Source organism: Colobus angolensis, unplaced genomic scaffold (assembly GCF_000951035.1).
Source record: "Colobus angolensis palliatus isolate OR3802 unplaced genomic scaffold, Cang.pa_1.0 Scaffold49, whole genome shotgun sequence".
Lineage (NCBI taxonomy): Eukaryota > Metazoa > Chordata > Mammalia > Primates > Cercopithecidae > Colobus > Colobus angolensis.
In genome coordinates, this window is record NW_012118376.1 from 5,913,785 (window position 1) to 5,932,473 (window position 18,689).

Sequence of the window (18,689 nt, forward strand, 5' to 3'; positions counted from 1 at the left end):
CAGTTCATAACACACTATTGTTTTGTTTTGAAAGAATCTCGTTTTACTTCTTTGTTCCGTAGTACCTCTACCTTCCCACACTGAAATCTCCTACTTCCTCCATAAGCAACAATTCTAACGTGCTTGATATCTATAATTTTCTTTATATGTGCTCTTATAAAACACACATTTATGCACTGTTGTTTTATATATGTTTTACTTTTCAATACGGGACATTTTTAAAAATATACAAAGAAAACAGAATAGCTTAATGAATAATAAATACCCCTGTACTTATCTCTTTTTTTCTATATTCTTTCACTCAGCCTAATAATGTCTGAGATTTAGCCACATTGCATATTTCAGTGGTTTATTTTTTTTATTGATGAAAAGCATTTCAATTATGGTTACTACAATTTGTTTAGCCATTCTCCATTTATTGAATATTTGGGCTGCTTCCAGTTTTTTGCTATTGTGAGTAAAGCTGCTATGTTCATTCTTGCACAAACTTTTGTAGACCTGTTTTCATTTCTCTTGGACAAAGACCTAGGAATAGAATTACTGGGCCAAGAGTAGGTAGATGTATGTTTAAAGAAATTTTCAAACCTTTTTAAAAGTGATCGTATCATTTTATATACCCACTGGATAGTGGTGTATCTAGAGTATTTGACACCTGAAGTAGATAATTTTTAGCATTCTTTTCTTCTATATAACAAAATTATTTTCAGTAACATTCATGTAGTAATCAGTGGTAATTATTATTTTATTGATTCATTCTTAAGTTTTAAATGACCAGTTCATTGAAAAAGAAAACAAAGTTCAATTTTTAAAGTGTTATTCAAATATATAGTTCATGCAGGAATTAAAATTTTCACATATCTAAGCAGAAACATAATACCTTGCAGTTTGCACTCTATTTCTGTTTTAAATTTTAAACACAAATGAAAATTCCAAGTGGTCACATAGAATGATAGAATTAAAGTAACTAAAGTTCTGTTATTTTGACTTTGTACTCACTGTGCTTTCATTGTTTATTTCAATCTACTGTTTAAATGCAGGCATATGTAGCGGGCTGCAGACTAAAATTGTGCTCTGAAGGCAGCTGAAAAGATTCCAAACCTTAAGAGACTCATTCTCCACACACATGTAGCTGAATCTGAATGTGTAGGGACTGGCTGTATAACTGGGAGTAACTGGACTTCCATGCAATATGCAGTGGTTATTAAAGGACAGATAATAAAATGTGCTAATCTGATGCTTATATATACATTATTAAAATTCAAGAGTAACCTCAACAACTGTTTAGGTTTTCCTTAGACCAACAAAAACATATTTTTCAGGGAGAAGTATTTTATCACTAATATTGTTTAGAATTGCCAGCATATGTTGATAACAAAAAGCAGACTGACTTATAATTGGGTTTATTATTGTTTTTAAATTCTCTGAAGGCAACGTACCCACCTCCTAACAACCTTTGCTCCGGATGACCACTTCCTCCCCCTCACCCTAGATTCATCGCTGCCACCAGCGTTGTAGAAAAGTGTGGGGCATTCCACAGCCTTGTTGACATTTGGCATTGTCAGTCTTTTAAAACTATAGACATTCTAGTGGGTGTATGGTATGTCATTGTGGTTTTAACTTGCATTTCCCTATGATTAATGACATTAAACACTTTCCTATGTACTTCCTGGTCATACAAATTATATTCTTTGCATCTATGAGTGTGCCTATCTCAGATAACTCATATGAGTGGAACTAGGCAGTATTTTTCCTTCTGTGACTAGTTCATTTCACTTAGCATGATGTCCCCCAGATTCATTCATGTCATCACAAATTCAGCATTACTTTCATTTTTAAGACTGAATAATATTCCCATTATATGTATACATCATGTTTTCTTTATCCATTCATCTGTCTGTGGACACTCAGGTTGTTTCTGCATCTTGGCTATTGTGAATAGTGCCACCATGATGATGGGAGAACAGATTGAGATCCTGATTTCACTTCTTTTGGATACATACCCAGAAGTGGGATTGCTGGATCACATGATACCACTATTCGAGTTTTTCATGCCAAGCATCCTTGCATTCCTTTGTATTAACAACACTTGATTACAATGCTACTTTTTATGCATGGCTGGATTTCTATCTTATTTAGAATTTTTTTGTATCTATACTCACAAGTTAAATAGGCCTGTGTTTCTTTTTCCATGTTGTTCTTATCTGCTGTTGGAACCAAGATTATATTAGGCTTACAAAACAAGCTGGAGTAGGGAAAAATGTAAGAAAAGCCTTCAGCATCTTGTAGTGACAGAAAATAAGAAAGTTCTTGTGAAAGGATGGGGGGGCATTGTTGCAAAGGGCACAGGAGCCACATTGAAAGAGATCCCAGTGACCAGCACTGAAACAACTTGAGCAACAAAATATTTAACAGCAGTATTGTATTATAACCCATAGAATAAAATAAATGTCCATGGGGCCATGCTGATATTAAGTAATTAATTCATGGAAGAAAAAAGATGGCTTTTTAAAAAAATAGAATTCTAATAAATATTAGAAAAAAATGAGGGAAATGGAATATCACCATTAGAATACCACAGTAATCATTACTGCAGGCAAGATCAACCAATGAATGCTAAAACTAGTGGGCAAAAACTTTAAGGAGAAACAGTATTTGCACAACCTCAAAATATCTTCCCCCAAATCTTTACTAATTACAAAGGGAAAGATAGCAGCTTTACAGTGGAGACACCTGGTAGACATCGCCAAAAGAGTAAGGTTAACATCAGTAACAAGACATATAAACATAATGTCCCCCTTAATCTGTAGGTTAGTTAGTGGCATTGTATGGATGCTTTAGTTTTTATAATTGTGCTATGATTATGTAAGATTTTTTAACATTTGAGAAAGCTAGCTAAAGAGTATAAGCAGTTCTGTTTTTGTAAACTTTCTGTGTCTAAAATTATTTCAATATAAAAATTCAATTAAAGATTGCAAAAGAGAAAATTTATGATTAACATATAACTTTGTTTAGATTAGAAAACTTTTGTTCTTTTTGTACTTTGCCAAATACTTTCTGGAACAACTTATGTAAGTCATCAATTAACTGAGCTTTTAAAAATACAATAGCAACCAACTGTATAGCTCTCTGGACTGGGGATTCTGAAAGAAAAGTTCTGTACTGTCATTTCTTAATACTTTAATATTTCATTCTTTCATACTTACTGGTTCATGCAAGTTTTCTATTATACTGATTTTGGCAATATTATATTTTCAAAAATGTATGCATTTCACTAAGTTCAAATTTAGTCATTTTGTTTTTTTAAAAAAAAACTTGTGTTTTCTGTAGAAATTTCTCCCTTTTCATTCCATACTTGGTTTACTTGCATATTTTTTCTTGATTTATTCACTCTAGAAATCTGTCTATATTGTGAATATTTTTAAAGAGATAACTTTGGACTTAGTTAACCTCTGTGTCATTTGCAGGTGTGGGTATAGATACATGCACTATTTTACACATTATATATTTATCTTTATTTCTTTTTTTCTTGTTTCTTTGAATGTTCTGTTGCTTCCTCTGTACCTTGTGAGTTAAATCCTTAGCTAACTGTTGCTTTTAATCATTTTTATTTTCCAATAAATGTATTTTAAGCTGTGTATACAATGACCTGCTTTATCTGTGTTCCTTTAAACTCTTGGAAAGAAGTAACATTGTTAGAAGGCAAAGTTTTTATATAGAAATTCACCAAATTTTGAGATATGGAAAAAGGAGAGAAGCATGAATGTCCTTCATCAACTGCTCCTCCCAGTAGGGTTGTGGCTGCCCTGATATAACCAGGACATCAGTGCCCTGAGCTGTGGAGGTTGTTTCTAGGGCATTAGGGTAGGGAGATTTATACAGAGGCCACGTGGGAGAGCAGAATTTTGTTTCTCCAACCTGTCCTCTATCAATTGCCACTGGTTGCTCTGTGTCCAACCTGCAGCCATCTCACCTACCCCAGCCCTACACAGACACGCATACACAGAGAGGCACACACACACAGACACATACAGACTCACCAAAGACACACAGATACACATTCAGACATTCAGACACACTATGTGACACACAGTCACACAGACAGACACACAAAGACACACACATTCAGAGACACAAAGAAGCACATAGACACATACAGAGAGACAAAGATGCACACAGACAGATACAAAGAAGCACATAGAAAGAGACACAGACATACAGACACACATGCAGAGATACAGACACACACATACAGAAACACACACATATAGACACAGACATACACAAGGACACACACCTTCAGAGACACATGCAGAGACACAGACACACATACAAAGACACACACACATACACAGGTTTCACTCCTGACAGGGGTCTCACTTTTGTTTAGTTCCTTGCTTTCTTCTTTCTTCCAGTGGTTTCTCTAGGGTTGCTACTGGGCATGGTGGCAGCAGGCCATGCGAATCCACCATCTTAACAGGAGCCAGAAATGTTCTTCATTCTCCACATTTTTTAGCTATGTTTATTCTTTATACCTGACAATTTAAAATAACTTTGTCAGTTTCTTCCAAAAATCCTCACTAGGGTGTTAGTCATACTTGTCTTATGACTACACGTTAACTTGTGAATAACGGACATAATTTTGACAGGCAATATTGCCATTCAGCCATCAAGTACCTGGGATATTCAATTATTTTCTCTCTCAATAAAGCATTATTTCATTTAGGTTTCACACATTTCTTGTTGAGGGTTTCTAGTTATTTTGTGTCTTTTACTGGTATTGAGTGTGGGATATATTTCCATTTTATTTTATATCTAATTGCTGATCTCTAGAAAAGTCTATTGACATTTGCAGGCACGCTGACTATTCAGTGGCTCCACATCATCTACAAATTCTAATGAATAATGGGAAATGGGTTTTAAAATATCCTCTCAAAAACAAGTTAAAATTATAATTTACTTTCTTTTCACAGTAATGAGAGGGAAAACTTGTATTTGAGGCTTTGTAATTTTCTTGGAGTATATGGTCATTATATTTTTCTCATAAATGTAATACATGGTGGAAACCAGAGGAAAATTTGGAAGGTTGAGAGAGAGGGGTGTTACAGTACTGAGTGATATCCTCTATTTTTGTGTGCACACACACACACACACACACACACACACACACATACCTCTACTTATTAGGAGATGGCTTATGTCTGGAAAGTTCTCAAAACTAAGTTTCAGATATAACTAGACATGTCCAGCAGTCTGGTAGACGGTCAAAATATGTAATATTGTGTTTGTTTACTGAGGTAGTTTGAAGGACCAGTCTTGAAGAGTTTTCTTGGATCTTAAGGGAGATCTCTTAGGAACAAAGGAGCCAGATGTGACTAACTCATCTGGTAACAAAACCTTAGTGGAACCTGGGTGATCCAGAGTCCAGAATCATGTCAGTCACCCAAATCTGTCCTCAGCCCAAGTCCCTGCGTGCAGCTTTAGGTCCTATGAAGAGAAAAAGCTACATATTTCCCAACAACTCTGTAGGATGTGGGCACCAGAAACACGGCTCAGAGGCTCTAGCAGGGGACTATTCCAGAGAAGTGCAGTGTTCTCCCTGCCTGCCACCTATGACCACACAGGACTCCAAGGGGGGCTCCCTGAGCTACAGTGATGCCTTCAGGCCATCAGCCGCCTCCAAGAGTGTGAGCACATGAGGGACACGCCTTGGGGATTCCAAGTGGCATGTAGGCAATAGTGGGGAAACCTGGGTATCCTAGGTGAGTAGTAGGGAAAAGAGCCGGTGCAATCTGAGTTTTTAATATTCGTGTGAGGCCTGAGAAGTCCTGGATAACTTGTGTATATATATTTGTTTTTACCCTGGAATTTGGATCATACTTTACATTTTGATGCATTAAACCATTTTAAAAAATATTCTACAAATACATAAAGATTGAAGGAGACCTGGCGCAGTGGCTCATGACTCTAATCCCAGCAGTTTGGGAGGCCGAGGTGGGCGGATTGACTGAGGTCAGGAGTTCAAGACCAGCCTGGCCAACATGGTGAAACTCTGTCTCTACTAAAAATACAAAAATTAGCCGGGTGTGGTGGCGCACGCCTGTAGTTCCAGCTACTCAGGAGGCTGAGGCAGGAGAATTGCTTGAACCTAGGAAACGGAAGTTGCAGTGAGCCAAAATCGTGCCACTGCACTCCAGCCTGGGCGACAGAGCGAGACTCCGTCTCAAAAAAAAAAAAAAAAAAAAAAAAAATTGAAGGAACACATTCTTATTTCAAAATACTTAGAACCACTTTATTGGTTGTCCAATTTTGAAAGTTACCTTAATAGGTAATGAAACGTACTCCAAAATTTTGACAAAATTCTAACTATATCAGGCTCTTAAAAGTGAAATTTGCAAGGCAAGGTTCTTTAACTTCTAGTGGATATCCTGTGAATTTAAAAAATTATTTTTAAATGGGAATAATCCCAATATTTGTTATCTTACCAGAAAGGAGGATTCTTGAATCTGAGGGGGGCTCATTTTACACCACCTTTACATTCCTCAGTCCTGGCAGGCTGACAGCCACCTCGGTTTTAAAATGGTAAAATATACATACTGTGACTGGACTTCAAAGAGTCGCTTCTCTCCAATACACACACAAACACACACATTCATAAGTATGTATAATATACACAAAATCTATATGCATTTATATATAATATACTTAAATATATGTGCATACGTTATATAGAGAGAGGAATAGAGAGTGGGGATTGTGAAACAGGAGTAAGCCTCTGATCCACCATCTAACCTCCAAGCCAGACCTTTGTTTTAGCACCTATTTGTGTACAGTTTATCCTCATTACTCATAGATTCTGTATTTGCAAATTCACTTACTAGCTAAAATGTATTTGTAAACCCTAAATCAACACAGCACACTTGCGGTCATTTGCAGACATGCACAGAGTGATGAAAAATTTGAGTCACTCACTGGTTGCCAGTGAGGCTCCCATTCCCAGCTGGGTTCAAAAAAGGGGATGCTCTGGCTTCTTGTTTCAGCTCCTATGCAGAGCGGACAAGGACAGAGATCGGGGGCAGGGCAGTGCCATGTAAGAGGGCTTCAATTCTGGGGCAAGTGCATGGTGCGCACATGTTAGTGGGGGCCTCAGGTTACTCACTTCTGAACCTCATCTTTTTTGTGAAATAAGGAAAATAGAACCTACCAGGAAGAGCTGTTTTTAAGATTTAAGATTATAATCTATGTGAGATATATACGAGCACGTATAGTCATCCCTCGTTCCCCGTATCCATGGAGGATAGGTTCCAGGACTTCCCCACAGATGACTCAGTCCCTGGTATAAAAATGGTGTAGTTACATATAACCTATGCATGTGCTTTTGTACACTTTAAATCATCTCTAGGTTACTTATAATACCTAATACAACGTAAGTGCTATGTAAATAGTTGTATTTTAAAATATGTACTTTTATGTTGTATTTTTTACTTTTTAAAAATATTTTCAATCCTCAGTTGGTTGAATCTGTAGATGCAGAACCTGGGGATGTGAAACCCATGGATACAGAGGGCCAACTCTATATTGTGTGTATTTATAAATACAGAGATATTGTAGATTTCCCCTGAGAGAAATGGCTCAGTATTTGCTAATTCAGTGTCTGCACCAACTTCGTAGAACATAACCACTACAAATAATGAGAATCTACTGAATCTTTAAGATATTATTTAAGTTGTTTGATTTACGCTTTAGAAACATTGCATCATACTGTATGAAACCTTGTAAAAAAAATTTTCCCACAGTATTATTTGTGAGATTCTACAAAATGTGCATAGTCCTAATTCATTCATTTTTCCTGCTGTATAGTACTCCACTGTCACAATGTATTCACAGACTTGCTTATTAATGGCCTTTGAACTGTTCAGATAGTATTTTGGGTCTTACAGTGTGTTATGACCATTATTGTAGATGTGCCACACGTTACCTAGGGGATATGTCCGACAATAGTTATGGGTTAGTTAATAATGCCAAATCATTTCCCAGTGTTGTAGAACCAATGCATACACATGCTCCAGAGCATACAAGAAATTCCTTTGTCTCTATCCTCATCAGCATTAGATATTATCAAACTTCCCAATTGTTTCCCAATCTGTTAGATGTAAAATAGGATCTCATTTGGGTTTTAATTTGCATTTCCTGCTTACTAATCAGTTATATATACATTTTTAAAATATATATTAGTCACTTGCATTTCTTTTACCCTAAGATGTCTATTTCTGTCATTTACACAAATTTTTTCTTGGGCTATTTTTCTCTCATTGATTTCATACCTTTATTCTTTATTCTCGATACTAAACTCTTGTTGGTTTATGTATTGGAAATCTCTTTTCCAAGTTAGGAGTTTCTCTCTGCTTTCTTTATGATATCATTAGATAAACAGAAGTTTCTAACTTTAGTCTTATTATTCTTTATTTGAATGGTCCCAGCACTTTATTAGGTTTTCCCATTCTGCCCATTCTGTGTAATTATAACATGGAAATGCCAACACAGACCAAAACTCATACCTCCAAGGTACTCCCCAGGAACGAACTGGAAGGCAGCCCTCTGGTGGAGAGGCCATCACAGTCTCACTGCTCAGAGAGAAGAAAAACTTAACTTGACCTAACTTACCAGAATGACCGAAAAATATACTTTACTTCAGAAAACTTTTTTTCAATCAGATTAGCAAACCCAGTTGTGTAGCTACCTTTAATGACTCCCCAAAACCATCCTGTTCATCAGCTGATTTAGCTTCCTGGACCGGCTTTCTCATTCAGCATTGAATGAGAATGCCACTCTTTTTCTTGCCTTTCTGCCCACTCCATCCAATCCATTTTCTTGGGGCTTTACTGACAAGGAATAAACTGGTGACTGTAGCTCTTCTCACGTTTTAAAGTCTCCCTTAGCACTGTCATTCCCATAGGCCTGTCAACGTTCAGTTTCCCAGTTCTGAGGGAAAAAGCAACATTCTTCACACTTATGTAATCCTAATTTCCAGTAATTCTTCACGTGGGTGTGTTTTTTTAAAAAGATTATTTTAAGTGCCGACTTAAGATTTTCCTAGAATTTATAAGCAAGCTGCGCTATCATATAAAAAGGAGCTGGGAAGTTTGGCAGGCCAGAGGGATCGTTTCCTTAAAAAACAAACAAACAGCCCCTCACATGTGATTGCCTCTTCCCTTTCACAGTGTGACTTGCTGAGGCAAGTGTGAAGCCCATCTTGAGACCGTTCCTACCACACGACACCTAAGAGCTTCTATCTGCCATCTACACACAGGTGGGCAGATGAGTGTTCCCTTAACCTTGGAAAGTCCCTCCAGGTTTCTAGACTGCACGGGTTTGAGAACAGCTTGGCACATAGTACCAGAGAAGCTGAGAAAGGGGAAAAAATGGTTCAAAGAACCAGTTCGCCGTCTCACAGTAAACCCCCATCTGAGGGGATGCTTCCCTTCAGCCTGTCCGGGAGGTAGTGTTTTTAGAGGCACAGCTCATGTTTTCCAGAAGAATAGATCTTCCCTCATCCTCCAATATGCTCTCCCTCTGGAAACTCTTATTTATGGTCTGATGTGTTGAAACAATAAACATGGTTGAACGGCTGGGAGCGTGGGGGAAGGTGGGGTATAGGATAGGAAAGGGGTTTCCCAGCTTTGTGTGAGAAGTGAAAAGGAGGTGGCAGCTTTTACAGACCAATTCGAGCCCTTTTCTTCCTGCCAGAGTGCAAGTGCCAGCTGAGGCCCGACACCTTTTTTTATTGTGTGAAGACAGGAAAGAGATCTCTCAATTATCTTCAAATTAACTGCCTCTTGCCATTATCTGCTCCCTGAGGACCAATCAGAGTGTGTGTTTGAAAAAAACTGGGAGTCAGCCTGCCACTTCATCCACTCTCTGGGACCCCTTCCTGCCTACCCCCTCCCACACACACACCCAACCAAAATCATCTGTGCTGCCATTTCTCATGACAAACTTTAATGCTTTAATTAGGAGGCATCTGCGTGTCCACTCTTCACAAACACCATATGGTGCTCAGTGCGAAATATGTTTCATTTTCATGAAGGCAAAGCCTTAGGAAAGGGTAGCGTTTTGAATATCAATTGTTGTTTCCACATTGGGTGAAGAATAAACTCACTGTGCTTCAAAAGAGACCATGGTGTTGAAACAAAATGAAGGGGTTTGTTCTCTACCTGGTAAAACTTGGAGGAAAAGATATCTTATGTTAGAACAAAGCAGAATTTTACTTTTAAGGCTCAGAAATTCACAGCCTTTTAGAAGTGCATTCCAAGAATCTTCTAAACATTCTAAAGATTTAAGATAAGAGATGTGCTGGACTAAAGTTTCAGATTTTAAGCAGAATGGTAAAATAGCCATCTCTTTCACATTGAATTGTTAGAAAATGTGGGACCCAGTCTTAGAATGCTGAAGAGGCACCCACTTAGCAAAGCATTCTGCCTATGCTTAGGAGAATAGCTTTTCAAGTGCATACTTTATAGGGAAAATTAGCTACTTTGCTTCTTTGACAGCCATAGGCTGACTTGAGAAATATGGCCCAATGGGATATAGTCTTTGGATTTGTTTTCTTTTCAAATATTGCATCCTTGAAATAACAAATCTAAGTTTTTCAAAGTTCACATTTTTTTTTTCTAAAATTCAAGGGCTTCAACGACGCCAAGTTTCAGAATCTTTTCTCTAGTGAGGAACAGGCCAAATTCCAACATGGGCCTTTTCCTGCTGTTATGCAAATCACTCAACATGCAAATGATTAAATAATTAAACCATTGTGCTGTTTAAATAAGCCATGTATATTTTCTTCATTGCTCAGACCAGCTACCACTCTTTTGTTGCAGCGATAGAAAAGGGATAGGAAAAGTCCCTGTGGAGAGTGAGGGATTGGACCAGAAAGGGCTACAATTAGTCATTTTTGTTTAAAATAAATAAAGCAGTTGATACTGTGGAGTGAACACCAATCCCCTGTCCCCAAATGAGAGGACTGGTTTCTTTCTTCCTTGTCACCAGGACCCCTGTTCCTTACTCCAGCCTGGTGTCAGTCACCTCAGTTTTCTGTTAGACTCGACTGCATAATTATGAGCTACCACATGTGGCTTCTGAGACACAACTTTAATTATCCAAACTCTAGCACACAACAGACTCTGAATTGAGTGAACAAAAGCCTATTAGAAGGTGATCCCCTGTGGCCACATTGTAATTATTGTCAGGGGCCATGGTGGCTATGGAATTATCTCTGCAATATCTCGCTAACCTTCTATGCTAGAGTCACGTGAATGATGATCTGTGCCATAATCTCATTTCCTTTAATGGTGTGACACAGAAAATAAAGGGGCGGTGGGAGGGTGGGGTAGGGGGGCACTGCCTGGCTCTGGCACGAAACTCAATTCAGAAGGCCACCACAGATGTGCAAACACAGCACATCCAGCAATTATTGCTATTATAGCCTCTGTCCTCACACCCAGCAAGCAAGGAGCTGGGAACAGTGGGGCGTTAGTGCTCATGAAGCTAGCAACTGAGGCACCCAGCAAGAGCAGCAAAGGCCCCTGGGGAGGAAAATAAATAGGAACCACTCAATGACGTGGCTTCTTTTCCAAAGATTTTCATAAACGCATACACGATTATTCCATTGCAACGGAAAGTTAAAAGACACTGACATGATGCTCATGGGCCTTTTCTTTACCTACAAATGGTTTACCCCCACAGGCTGCTCATATTTTATTCTTTGGACTCCTTGAGTAGTACATTTTGCAATTCAATCCAGGTTTTTAACTTCTTCACAATGTGCAGTAGACTGATCAGCTTCTGCTCAGAACCCTCAAGTCAGCTTAATCATGCAACTGTTAATGGAACATGGAAAGAAAAAGTATTAGGTTCAAAAACTGCTATTTCATTTGCTTGTTGTTGTTTGGAGATCGAGTCTTGCTCTGTCACCCAATCTGAAGGGCAGTGGTGCGATTCTGGCTCAATGCAACCTCCGCCTCCCAGGGTCAAGTGATTCTCCTGCCTCAGCCTCCTGAGTAGCTGGGATTACAGGCGCATGCTGCCATGCCTGGCTAATATTTTTGTATTTTAGTAGAGACAGGGTTTCACCGTGTTGTCCAGGCTGGTCTTAAACTCCTGAGCTTAGGCAATCCGCCCACCTCGGCCTCCCAAAATGCTGGGATTACAGGCTTGAGCCACCATGCCCGGCCCTTCAATTGCTTCTTTAACAAAATTGCTTTACTGACTTTCTTTGCATTTTATTGGCTGGACAGATAATAATTTAATCACAGTATAGCCTTCTACATTACAAACGTAGGAAAATTCTGGTTTGTCACCATAGAACTTAATGACTAAATGGTATCATCATATTATCACAATACTTTTTTCTTCCCTGCAGTTCTAATATTTTTCTCAGACCTAACATGTTTTTGGAAGATGTACTTGAACAAACTTAACCTCCGTCCCAAGTCAGCTTCTCTTCATGATTTATCTATGTCTATCATTGCTTCCAAATTGGCAAACAAGCATTCAAGGACACGCATAATGTGGAAATTCAGTGTATGAATTTCATGTATTTTCCCTTACTTCCACATGCCACATAAGCTTTCTAAACTAAATGCTAAGCGTTCCTTATTTCCCACCTTGCTGGGTTAGTGTGCTCTGTTCCCTCCTACAGGAATGTTCTTATTTATTTCCCATCCCCCCCCGATTACAACATCCTATGCATCTCCAGGACAATCTCAAGTATGGCTTACCTCTGCTTATTTTCCAAGGGGCTGTAGTTCCCACCTTCTTGGAACCTAAAGAGCATTTTCTTTAGCATGTTCACCTCTCTCAGCACTTACTACCTCATTCCACCATGCATTATAATCATCTGGGTGTTTCTCTATGTCTCTTTCCAGAGAGTAAGCTCCTAAAGGCAGAGATGAGGAATTACTCATTGGTCATGCATTCATTCAGCCATCTATCCATGCAATAGTTATTTGTCCATTTTTGGCCCAAGAACATTTATTGAGCATCTGTTAAATACTAGGGATTGTTTCAGGCAATGAGGATCCAAGGTTAAGAAAGACTGGGACACATTTCTGACAGTCCCTATCATCAGGAACTTAGTTTAGTGGAGAGAAACATCTACAGTATCATTTAGAGTGTCTGTTCAGAAAGGAGTGATCCTCAGTGAAGCCATAGCGAGCTCAGTGCCAAAAACTCATGGCAGTTCCTCCTATTTGTTAAATTTGGTCAGAGGTAAACTGAGTAAGCCCCATTCCCCCCAAACTCATATTTGAATGTGAATAGCTTTACCTATTACCTAAATATGCTAAGATGTGTTATTCGTGATGATTTCTAAACTGGACATTTTCAGGGATATATAGCTTCAGCAATTCCTATAATTTAAAAGACAAAAGACCCAGCAAAAACTCTTCATGCATAAAACCTTCAGAGATGCTTTCTGGAAGCACATTTGGTAACATGAGTTGGAAGGTAGCAAGGAGTAGGGGAAGGGAAGCTTTAATAACTGCTCCTTGAGAATATTCTGGTCCCTTTCTTTCGGCTGGCAACTCCAATATCATTTTTGATGTCAGACCAGGGAAGGCTTCACAGAGGAGGTACCCTTTGATCTGCATCAGAATGATCAAAGTTCATCTAAAATATCCATGGTAGGAAAAGTAAGTTGCTGGATTAATATCACCACTTTGCCTCATGCTATCTTTCATCTCTATCCCTAGTCTCTACAAAATAGGGGTTATCTGTTTTTTAAAATTGCTTTGACATCTTATTGTTTTACACAATTCTTCCTACTGAAATTTAAAGCTGCAGATTGAAAAAAAATGCAATATAAAAGCTGGAATTTAGTTAGTAGTAATGTTACCAATGTTGACTTCTTGGTTTTGGCATATGTACTACACTTCCTATGTAAAGGGAAATTGGATGAAAGGTACAGTGTTTCTCTGCATTAGCTTTGCAACATTTTTGTAAATCTAAAATTATTCCAAAATAAAAATGTATATAAGCAATAAACAAATATACCTCTCCTAAGTAGTCAATGATAAACAGGAATATTTGTTCTGTTTCCAAATATTATTTGGAAACAGGACACAAATATGCCTCCCCCTTACCCATATCGGTCCCCATTTATGCTCTCATACATTCTTTCCTCAAGCTGATCTGATGATGCAAAGCATGGGCCCACTCACCCCATCTGTAACCTCTTGAGCTCTTGAACTCTCTGAATGCAATTATAGGTCAAAGTCTTCTTGATTGGATTGGAAGAGGTGGCCCAAGTGACATTTTGCCTTGAGGCGCTAATAGTGACATAGGCTATCCCTGGGATTCTGACCACAGCTCTGTCATTAGCCAGCTACCATTGTTTTGTTAATCTAATGCATGGTTCCGTAGGAAATAACAGAGTAAAGGCTTATTAAAGGTGAAGGCTTCATCCATTAAAATGTTCTTTGTCCTTAATGAAAGTCAGTAGAAGACGGATTGTAGGAGGAAATCTTGCTTTATGCTCACCCATATGTCTTAATTAATCACCACGTCAAGCAAGTCCTCAGACTGGATTTGTGTTTGCCCTTATTCTTTAAAAGTTGTTGGAGCAGAGGTTACTGAAACAATCTCAGTGCACTCTGCCATCAGAAAACTGTGTACTGTACAGCATCCTCCAACACGTGTATTTGAATTTATTTTCTGAAATATTTTCAAGTATGCTTTTCTTTTAATCTCTAATTTCACTAAAACTTTTAGATTTGCACTGTCCAATATGGTAGCCACTAGTTACATATGGTTATTGAACACTTAAAATATGGCTAGAATAAATTGAGAGATGCTGTAAGTATAGTTGGCTCACTGGATTTCAAAGACTTAGTACAAAAAAAGTAAAATCTCATTGATAGTTTTTCTATTGATTGTGAGTTAAAATTGTAATATTCTCAATGTATTGAGTTAAATAAAATGTGTTAGATTTTATTTCACCTGCTTCTTTTTCCTTTTCTTGATGTGGCTAGTAGAAAATGTGGAATTGCCTATGTGACCCAAATTATATTTTTGTGAGTTAACATTTCCTTAGCGGATCCAGCAAAAAATGTTTAGTGACTGCCTGGAACTACTTACCTTTCTTCAAAAACCTATTTTAGACCTGACTTATAGGCAATGGGGACGTGGTACAAAGTGATTTTCCTTCATTCTCCATGACATAGTAAGTTAATAAAACTAGATCTAGCTATTCCACTTGGCTCACAGTTTAAAAAAAAAAAAAATTATGCAATTGGGAATCTACATGCCACTAAACTCTTAGAGGATCAGGAGGTATTTTAGGCATTGGAGATGCATACGAGATACCATCTCTCTGTAGGCCATTGGTTCTTTTCCTTGCTTGATCCTTTCTTTCCTCCTACCTCCCTGGATATTTACCACCTACTTTGACAGCTTCTTCTAATGTCTTTCCAAATGATCTTTATTTTTTATAATAGAGCCTCTGCAGCTTGACTGCGAACTTCTTGAAGACAAAGCCTATAGCTTAATCATTGCCCTGTGTTGCTCCCTCTAAGGACCAGGCACTTAATGAGTTGCTCAATTTATATGTATCAAAGGAATAATAAGGATAATAATAGGATCATTGATTGAACACTAATATACGTCTGATCTTTTTTACAGATGCTTTCCCTGTATTCTCTCATGGAACTATTAGGTAGCTACAAAATCACCTATATTTTACATTTGAGGAAATAGGCATAGATAGACAACAAAACTTACCAGTTCTCATACAGGTAGCAAGTAATACAGCTGGATTAAAATCCAGGCAATTCTCCTTATATAATCAGCATGGTGTGGGGGTGGGCAGAGGGAGGTGGCATTAAGCAGTTTAAAGGTCGACTTGATAAGGTGGAGTTCCATGCTCAGCCTGTTGTGAAAGCATAGAAAGGGTGAAACTGGTTCTGGAGACTCCTTTCAACAAGAGCACTGGTCCCTAGAAACAAAGAGCCACGTTCTAGCCTTTCCATCTGCTACTCTCATTCTGGAAAAATGGTTGGGTGAACACTGTTATTTAATGTAGATAACAATCTGTCCCACACATCCACACACCAAAAACACACATAGATGGCCTGTTCTGGTGGAGCTGCTTAACATGGCAGCCCCATCCTCTGGAGTGAGAACAGGCTGAGGCCTCCACCTATGCCTGTGCCCAGAGTGCTAACTGGCCGGCTCATCCAGGCAAGCTCAAATCTTAATCACTGTGACTGGGGAGAGTCATGTCATTCATTGTTCTTGGGGAACATTATGACTTGAGCTGTTTCTTGCAGCTGTGGGTTGATATTTCCACGGTCTACTTGACAACTTACAACAGGACATCTGGTGAAAAAAACAATGATAACAGACATATGGCATTACTGAAACTCTCTTCTTCTAAAGAGTTAGAGGCAAAGGGTGTGTAGTGGTAGAGGCAGGAGGAGACCTAGGGAGGGTCAGGGTAAGAGGCAGACAGTGAGCATCAGGTGAAATGGTAAAACGTCCATTGAGGGTCACAGGTGATATGATTCTAGTTCTGGCTCTGATGTCAATTAGTTTTATGACCTTAATTCACCTTACCTCAGAGTGTGTTGTTCATCATTAGATTAATGAGGTGATTTTGTCCTTAGAATTCATCAAAGAAACTACAATGGCATAGTAAATGCTATTGTAAACATATTTCCATTTTCTAAAAAAAGGGCAAGTGCATAAACTGAATTCCTCCCTGCTAATCCTCTTTCCTGTGAATAGTACATGGAGCATGTTACTGCCAGGAAACACATTAGAAGCAGTATAAACTCAGAGCAAGTAGTACATACATGTTTATACTTTAGCCAGCCAACATAAGGCATTAACATGAAGGTTGGGTCAAATTTCTAAACTATAGAAATGGCTTCCTGGCTCTTGAGGTACAGTGTGAAACAGTCTCCCAAATGATTATGGGTCTGTAGGAGCTTGGCTTGTCATTTATAACAGCAGTTTTTGAAAATTTATTTCTCCAGTAGCAATTAAATTTTATACTGTGCAACTTTTATGAGATATTTTCTGCTTGTAGCTGAATCCTGTTAACCATAGAACACAAAAAGACTTTATCCCTCACAAGATCTAATCCCTCACAAGATCTGAAATAAGAACACAATGCAGCTGTCCCAAACTTTTAAAACATTGCTTGTAAGTAGCATGCATGTATACAATAATTTCTTTCCTGTCTACATAAAGTTTCTTGTGAGTATACATTTCTAGGTCTCATGCGAATACAGATGAGTTTGGAGAACACATAATATGAAGCACTACATTTGAATTGTCTGGGATACTGAGTTCTTTCACAAAGCATTGCTATTTGTAGATGTTAGCATCTGTCTAATATTAGATGTGTCTTTCTAATTTTAAATAGTAAGCCCTTTGGGCATCAACCATGACTAATTGTATGTTTTGAAGAGTACTTAGTGCATGGTTGGTGCTCAATAAATGTTAAATAATGACAATATTAACAATAATCATATTTTTGGAGCACATTGAGCGGAGACTGCTCCTAAATATGTTTCTGTGGACAGCTCAGTGTATTATTAGCAGGCAAACAACATGGAATGATAACAACACCAAATGGTCCTCTTTTATTTTCCCAGAAATAAAAGGGGAATTTAGTGACACCTAAGCTGATTTTAGGGTTTGTAGGAGGTAGATAATGGCTTCCCAAAGATGTCTGTGTTCTAATCCTTGGAGCCTTTAAGTATGTTAGGCTACAGGACTGTAGATGGAATGAAGTTTGCTAATCAGCTGGCTTTGAGATGGGAAGAGGAGCCTGGACTATCTAGGCGGAATCAATGCAGTCACAAGGGTTCTATGAATAAAAAGGAAGCAGATAGAAGAATCAGATGGATCGAAGAGAGATTTGAAAATGATGCCCTACTGGCTTTGACAATGAAGGGAGGTGTCATGAGCTAAGGAATGCAAGTGGCTTCTAGAACTGAAAAACGATTATCCCCTAGAGCCTCCAGAAGGAAGACAGTCCTGCTGACACCTTGATTTTAGGACTTCTGATCTTCAGAACTATAAGATAAAAAGTGTGTGGTGTTTTAAACCACTAATTTTGTGATAATTTGTTATAGCTACAATACAAAAGGAATAAAAGGTCTTATTAGCATAGACATATGGACTATCATTGATAGTGGTTTTATGTGCTCTGAGTACAACTTGGAATATTTCTCAGCATTATGTCAAAAAAGACAACAGGAAAATAATCAGAACACAAAAATCTCAGATTTCTAAGACCGTTATTCAGAAGTGTGTACATGAATGATGGAAGCCTAGGAGAAAATGTGGATAGTTATTTAAGGCCTGTGAAGTTGTGATTTTTTTCCTTTTTTGAAAGTCCCTTTCATGCTGTCCTAAGAGTTTTAACAATATAGTTTGTGAAAAAGAAAAACATCATTTTTTTAGAAATGTACATGTGGACTAGTATTTTCAGACAGATACACTTTCCAAAAGCTATGTGATCACATGTAGTTCTTAGATAATTTTTTTTTCCAGATCTTCAACTTCTGCCTGTACTTTTTCCAAAAATTTAACTTGCTCCAAGAAAGAGAACATGCCTGCATCTCCCAAAGCCCTTCTCTGGTCTATATAAAAGAAAGGCCAACTGCTCACACATCTTGAATCTTTCTCTG